The sequence below is a fragment of the Gadus morhua genome, chromosome 17 (assembly GCF_902167405.1).
Source record: "Gadus morhua chromosome 17, gadMor3.0, whole genome shotgun sequence".
Taxonomy (NCBI): domain Eukaryota; kingdom Metazoa; phylum Chordata; class Actinopteri; order Gadiformes; family Gadidae; genus Gadus; species Gadus morhua.
Genome location: NC_044064.1, coordinates 10,332,101 through 10,339,496, shown reverse-complemented (window position 1 = coordinate 10,339,496; position 7,396 = coordinate 10,332,101). Strand labels below are relative to the sequence as shown.

General features: G+C 50.4%; 1 protein-coding gene across 1 annotated transcript in view; it reads right to left on the bottom strand.

The window, feature by feature from the left end:
- slc8a4b (solute carrier family 8 member 4b) overlaps positions 1-6,648 on the bottom strand; it is a gene marked incomplete in the record, with an annotated part of 62,219 nt that extends 55,571 nt beyond the window's left edge. Inside the window, 1 exon segment of the mRNA XM_030339191.1 lies at positions 6,240-6,648.
- Positions 6,649-7,396: the final 748 nt, after the last annotated feature.

Sequence of the window (7,396 nt, the reverse complement as noted above, 5' to 3'; positions counted from 1 at the left end):
TGGTTGAGGTGAGGTTACCAGCTATCCTTCAGGCCGGAGCGCCTTGTATCTCCGTGACAGCAGCTCCGTGTCTGCATACAAATGCGGAGAAATGATCTGGTGGACAACCGCCAAGCCCCCGCCGGGCCCGTCTGTCTGTCTGTCTGTCTGTCTGTCTGTCTGTTCTTCTGCCTCTGGCTCGACTTGTTCGGGGGCCTTCCTGGTGACCTGTTTCTGTCTGTCTGTCTGTCTAACATCCTTTAAGTTTCTGTCTTACTAACTGTTTCTGTCCTTGTCTTTCTTCTGGTCAACCTGTCTTTATGTCTGTCGGTCTCTGTCCGTGTGGACCTTTATTTCTGTCTGTCTCACCACTCTATCTTTGATACCCTGGACACTTGATGATGACTGCCTGGGTGTTTGACAATACATCCATAGCAATAAGATAATGAGATAAGAATCAAACCAATCTATGATTGAACCACTTCAGAGTATAGTCACTCAAAGGTAAAACACAGGGTGGGTCTCATTCTCACAATAAAGCTGTTTGGAGCTTACTTCAGCATTCATCTTTTTGAACAATTTTCCAGCAATTCAAAACAAAGAGGAAGAGGGGCGTGACCAGACAGTGAATTACCAATAGCGCCACGGAAAGACCTGTCACTCAAGAGACACACACAATACACACCCTCCGAGTGACATGAATACCAACGCCAATTAGAATTCAGTCCAATATGTCGACAGGTAAAGGCTCCACAGCTCTCGACAGTGGCATACTGCCCAAACGCCAGCTCAAATTAGCCCAGGCCAAAGCTAGCCCTGTGCCAAATGGCCCCTCAGAGAGAGAACAAACAAGGCATAGGCTAATGCCACGGCCAAGCTGGCACCACACCAACCGACAACTCTACCGGCAGTACCACCCGGACTTGCCCGGCCTGGAGTTGCCATTGCATGGCAGTAAAAGTGCTAAATGAATCACAAGACGTTGTTTCAGGGGGCCGGGTTTGAAACCGAGTGTTGTGAATAATGTTTAGGGGGCCACGTCGTTTAGGGGACCACAATGAATTGAGCCTCTTGGTCGTCGGGGAGCTTTAGTAGGAAGCTAGCGGGACTTCATTTTGTGTGAGTGATTGTTGTTTTGGTCGAACAGCAAATTCAGATTATCTGTTGCCAACGGTTTGTTTATCTGTTGTGGGGCTTAGGGAAATGCGTGCAATTATGTGACAGGTGTAAATCCAGAATGTTCTTAATGTTTTTGATGTGAGAGGAGGCGGGGAACTAACAAAGCACAACCAGGCGGACAAAAGAACACTTCATCTTATTTATACAAAAACAATCAAACTGACAAACGACAACAAACATACAAAATAATCCTAAAATAGTCTCCTAAATGTCTTCCTCCCAGTGTGTCACACAACGACACGGACAACCATTTTTCTTCGCATTTTTGAGCATCATATGTAATTCAACCAAAATAATTGAGTTCAGCCTACAGAGCGCAGAAAACCATAAAAAATCCATAATCCTAAAACTTAATTTAAGAAAGAGGCGGACAGCACAGGGCGGGGAGAAGATGACGGGTGATACATCACTGTCCAAGCTTTCTATTGTTTCACCACTGAGGCCACAGGACCACCAGTCGTGATGTGAATGCCTAGCCATTGCAAGCCATTAGAAACGTCTACCCTACAGTGCCTGTATATGTGGCTGTGTGTGTGTGTGTGTGTGTGTGTGTGTGTGTGTGTGTGTGTGTGTGTGTGTGTGTGTGTGTGTGTGTGTGTGTGTGTGTGTGTGCAGATGTACAATGGATAGATAAGTCTGCCTGCCTACCCAGTGGACTGTACCAACTGGTAGAGCTGAGTCATTTTACATACAGCTGGATGGACACTCCCAATTGTGATGTCACTAATAGGATGATTTTGAAGTGGTTATCTTGTGCTCAACCAGCAAACCGAGTTAATGTGGTTGTTTTGGGCACGGGCAAAACTGTGCGTCTTGAAATGAAGGCCAGCTGAGTTGGTTTGGTTTCGCTTTTGGTTTGGGGGGTTTTAAGAACTCTATTTATCATAGACGGCATCAATGGAAACATCCGGATAACATCTAAACTATTTCATCTCGGCTAGCTGGAAGGCACTCTTCAGTTCCTCCAGATCTCTGTTCAAACCTGTCTTGACTAAACAAACGATTGTGTTGGGGTGAGAATAGCTCTTTTTTTTGTTGCGACTTGTCTTCCACACATAACGATAAAATATTGAAGCCCAACATTTTGTGAGTGTATGTGTGTGTGTGTGTGTGTGTATGTGCACATGCACGCGTGTCCCTATGCAAATGCGTATGCATACCCGTACGTTTGTTTGTGCACATGTGTGTGTGCATGTTTGCGTGCATTTTTGTGTACGTTTGTGTGTTTGTGTATTGGCACGTGTAGCTGCTATTGCTATTAATATGTCATGTTGTCCACAGAATGATGGTTTAAGCCTGGAGTTATTTTCAACGGGTCCTCAGTCTGTAGTGAACCACCTCCAGTGTTTTGTTGAGGGCTGTTGGTTTCATTTAAAAGGAACTGTCAAATCCTTAATTTCTGAGAAAACATCAACACTCTTCATGTTAATTAAATACCCTCTATAAATGAGCACACTCACACACATACACACACACAAAGACACACAGACCGTACACAGGCACACTGTGCAACAATACACTGAAACACATACACACACACTGCCACACGTACACACATTACAGCGGAACACGTTCACACACTGACAAGCCAAGACTTTTGCAAGTGGACGGGCGCAAAACAAGCTACATGCTCATTCCTTGTTAGCACAATTCGGCGGTTCACTGAGAGTTAGCCCATGGCGCCGTTAAAGGGCCATCCAGACACACACACAGATTAGCATCACGGGACCATAACACACACGCGCGCACACACACACACACACACACACACACACACACACACACACACACACACACACACACACACACACACACACACACACACACACACACACACACACACACACACACAGTTTGCAGCACTTGTCGTTAGCATGCAGCGGGGGCTGGGTACATCGGTAACCCCGGGACCCTGACTGTGACGGTGCCCAGAGAGGTCGCGACCTTGCCTCAGACTCTGTCTCCCGCTGTCCACTTAGCGGTGAAATGTAACTTCCGTTAGCGTGATCACAATAACGTACTACACAGGCGGCCTGAGAGAAGGCCTCCGTGACACGTGTTTACACGTGATATTAAAAGTAGAAGAAGGAGGAATAGCTTTGGGGCCGCACAGGCACGCTCATGTCGCCACGCACACGCACGCCACGCACGCCCTCGCGCAAACAGGAACGCCGTCTGTGGTTCTCTGTGTCCCTCGGGGCGAGCGGCCATGGTGTTACGTGGTGGAGAACGCTGCGGGTTGAGGTCCAGGAAGGACCAGCAGGGAGACCAACACACAGGGAACAGGAGGGAATCACAGAGAGGAGGAGGGAGGTAGGGAGGGATGGAGAGGAGGAGAAGGGGAGAGGAGGACGGAGGTAGAGAGGGATGGAGAGGAGGAGAAGGGGAGAGGAGGAGGGAGGTAGAGTGGGATGGAGAGGAGGAGAAGGGGAGAGGAGGAGGGAGGTAGAGAGGGATGGAGAGGAGGAGAAGGGGAGAGGAGGAGGGAGGTAGAGAGGGATGGAGAGGAGGAGAAGGGGAGAGGAGGAGGGAGGTAGAGAGGGATGGAGGTAAGTCGTAAAGGGGCCGGGGAGAGGAAGTTATCGGTACATACAGAGGTGGAGACGTAGAGAACGGTGGAGGAGGTGGAGTGAAAGAGAGGAGGAGAGGCAGAGAGGGAGGGAAAGGGGTGGAGAGAGATGGAGGTAGAGGAGAGAGCAGTTGAGAGAGGGAGAGAGCGGGATGGATAGAGGAGGAAGGGAGAGAAGCACATCTACTGAAACATAAACGTTAGCGCAAGACTCGAAAACACACACACACGTACACACACACACACACACACACACACACACACACACACACACACACACACACACACACAGAAAGAAAACCAACCATGTACTTCTATCTCTAAATTAAACGTAAACCGGGGTGACAGGATTGAGGTCAATATTGATTTTCTCGTGTGCGGGTCAGGAGGCCATGAATACATGCATGAGCTTATTCTCCAAATGTCAGCTACGTCCTCTTCTGCAGCCAAACGGGCGGTCGCCGAGCGGGCTGGTTTGGGCGACCCGGGGCCCGGGGCCAAGACCCCAGCCAGCTCCTCACCCATGGGCACAGCGACCGCCGGGTTAGAGAGCACGCCGGGTTAGAGGCAACACCCCCCCCCCCCCCATGACACAGATTTGATTTTATGGATTATCCCTTGAGTCATACAATGTATCGAATGGACTGAATTGTTTTCATGAATGCATTATGTTGTAAACTGTGTAGCAAAATGAAAAATGGATAAGCGTTAGTCTAATAGAGAATTAAACAGTAATAGAGAAATGGAACTGGCCGAACGAGTTTTACATTCAAACACGAAGAGGAAATAAGACACTTTAGGGACTTTAAGGTGTGTGTGCGTGTGTGTGCGTGCGTACGGGTTTGTGCGTGTGAGTGCATGCGTGTGTACATGGGCATGCCTGTGCACGTGCGTTAGGAGCTGACTCAATAAACTGTGACCCTGCGGTTTCATTCTTCTCCTTCTGTAGGAGGCGTTGGCCTGCTATCCTATTCCTTTTGCAGCACCAAAAAGAACCGCCCACGGGCTCAAATAGCAGATAGTTATTATAAAGAATAGGTTCGGGGATATAGTTTTTCATTAAATGCATTCTTTCCCTTTTCTTCTTCAGCTCTTCGGGTCTACCGGGTGTCAATATTATTACGAGGGTCGCGTGGCTTTCAACTGATCGAAGCGCTGAATCCATTGCCATCACCAAACTGTAAAATCGGCCCACCGCGCACACACACACACACACACACACACACACACACACACACACACACACACACACACACACACACACACACACACACACACACACACACACACACACACACACACACACACACACACACACACACACACGCGCGCGCGCACACACAGACACGGTCAGTCACCGTAACCTCCTCAACCGTTTCACACGATATTATCCATTTACAAAAATCTCTGACCTTAAGGGGGCCCTAATCCGGTTACATTGTGTTCCGTTCCCCCATCCTCGTTCTGTCCACCTCGCTAGCATCTGGATATTTTTTTTCTCCCATCATTGTTTCCCTGATCGCTATCAGCGTTAATCCGGGTTCACCGTTTTTCCATTAATCAAACTGGACCGAGTTCAAAGGAACTCCTCCTGGGTGTGTGTGTGTGTGTGTGTGTGTGTGTGTGTGTGTGTGTGTGTGTGTGTGTGTGTGTGTGTGTGTGTGTGTGTGTGTGTGTGTGTGTGTGTGTGTGTGTGTGTGTGTCTGCCTGCGTGTGCGCGTGCCTGCGTGCCTGTGTGCGTGCCTGCATGTGTGTGTGTGCAGCGCGACGTTGGCACACGCTGGCTCGTAGTGTTTATCTATCGTTTCCTCTCACGCTGACCGAGGGTCCAATCCTATTACGCTGGGGGTGTCCGTACCCGGGTACCCGGGGTCCACACCTGACCCTTATCTTATCTCGAGCGTCCACGAGCCTGCATGGGTCCAGAGCCGCCGCTCCACGACCTCAATGCCCAACGCTCGTAAAAACGTGGTCAGTAAAATTAGTGCTCAGGCTTCCCCGTGTGTGTGTGTGTGTGTGTGTGTGTGTGTGTGTGTGTGTGTGTGTGTGTGTGTGTGTGTGTGTGTGTGTGTGTGTGTGTGTGTGTGTGTGTGTGTGTGTGTTTGTGTGTGTGAGGCCACGCCAGACCCTCTCTCCGTGGAGTCCCTTTAAGCTGCAGCCAGCACCTCGTACGAGGTGCACACAAAGACACACACACACACACACACACACACACACACACACACACACACACACACACACACACACACACACACACACACACACACACACACATACCGATCCAGCAGGTCTTGCCTGACCGGTGAACCCTGTCCCCGTGTACCCCCTCCTCCTGCCCCTGCACCGCACATGGCACACATCGCTCCTTTTACGCAGAAATAAAAATCCATCTCCACCTCGTACGCGCTTCCTGCGCGTATTAAACTTTACTACATGGCGTCGACGTTCAGTCCCAACGCACAAACCCCAGCGTGAGAGAGGGAGAAATTCACGCAAAAAACAGAATACATACCTTTGTCGTTTTCTTTTCACTGGCTCGGTGTGGCGCCTACGGCGTGAAACCCCTAGCGTCGCGAGGAATGTGTCATTGATTCATCCTTCCTTCGTCAGTCTGTCCGTCCGTCCGTTCATTCAACGGATAACAAAACGATTCCTCTCCGCCGAAGAAGCCGTGGCGGGAGGAGCAGTAGCGAGCGGTACAAGAAGAGCGCGCGCACTCCAGCCTCCCTTTTCCCCTCTCTCGGGTGCGTCCACGCGCAGTGCACGGTGCGCCCGGAACCCAACGGCCACGACGGGGTTGAGAATCTCTCAAGAGTGTGGCGCGCGTGCTGTGCTGTCTTGTTGTCACCCGTTGATTGACACTCTCGCGCCGAGCATCGCTTCTTTCGACTGCGGAATGTCAGGCAGAGCGAACGGAGAGAGAGAGAGCGAAACGGAGATGGGGGGGGGGGGGGAGAAAGAGAGAGTGGGAGGGAGGAGAGCAAGAGAGAATTGTGGAATTAGAAGGAGAGACGCTGGGATAACAGAGGCAGACCAAGCTTTGGTGTGTGTGTGTGTGTGTGTGTGTGTGTGTGTGTGTGTGTGTGTGTGTGTGTGTGTGTGTGTGTGTGTGTGTGTGTGTGTGTGTGTGTGTGTGTGTGTGTGTGTGTGTGTGTGTGAGGAGAGGAGAGGAGAGGAGGAGGTGGATTGGGAGAAGTAGTAGAGAAGAGATGAGGGAGAAGGAAGAGGAGAAAGGAGCAGAGAGAAGGAGAGGAGACTGAGAGGAGGAGGGGATGGGAAAGGAGGAGAAAGGAGTAGAAGAGGAGTAAGGAGGAGAGGAGCAGAAAAATAAGAGCAGGAGCAAGAATCAGCATAAAGAGATGAGAAGAGAGGACGGAAAATTAGGAGAGAGAGGTAGAGGAGGAGTAAGAGAGCAGGATGGGGTGAAGAAAGGAGGAGAAGAGAGGAGGAGAGGAGGAGATGCCCAGAGTGTTTACTGGAATGTGTCTGGCTGAGCAGATGGGGGAGAGATGAGCAGAGAAGGATAAACAATGAATGAATCAAAGGAGTGGGCGAAACACAGACGGCGTCCAAATGCTGCTACGACACGCTGACACGCCAACCGGCGACGCGGTAGAGACGTGCCTCGTGGCTCCCGGCCCAAAGGGACCGGGTTCAATCCCTGCTGTC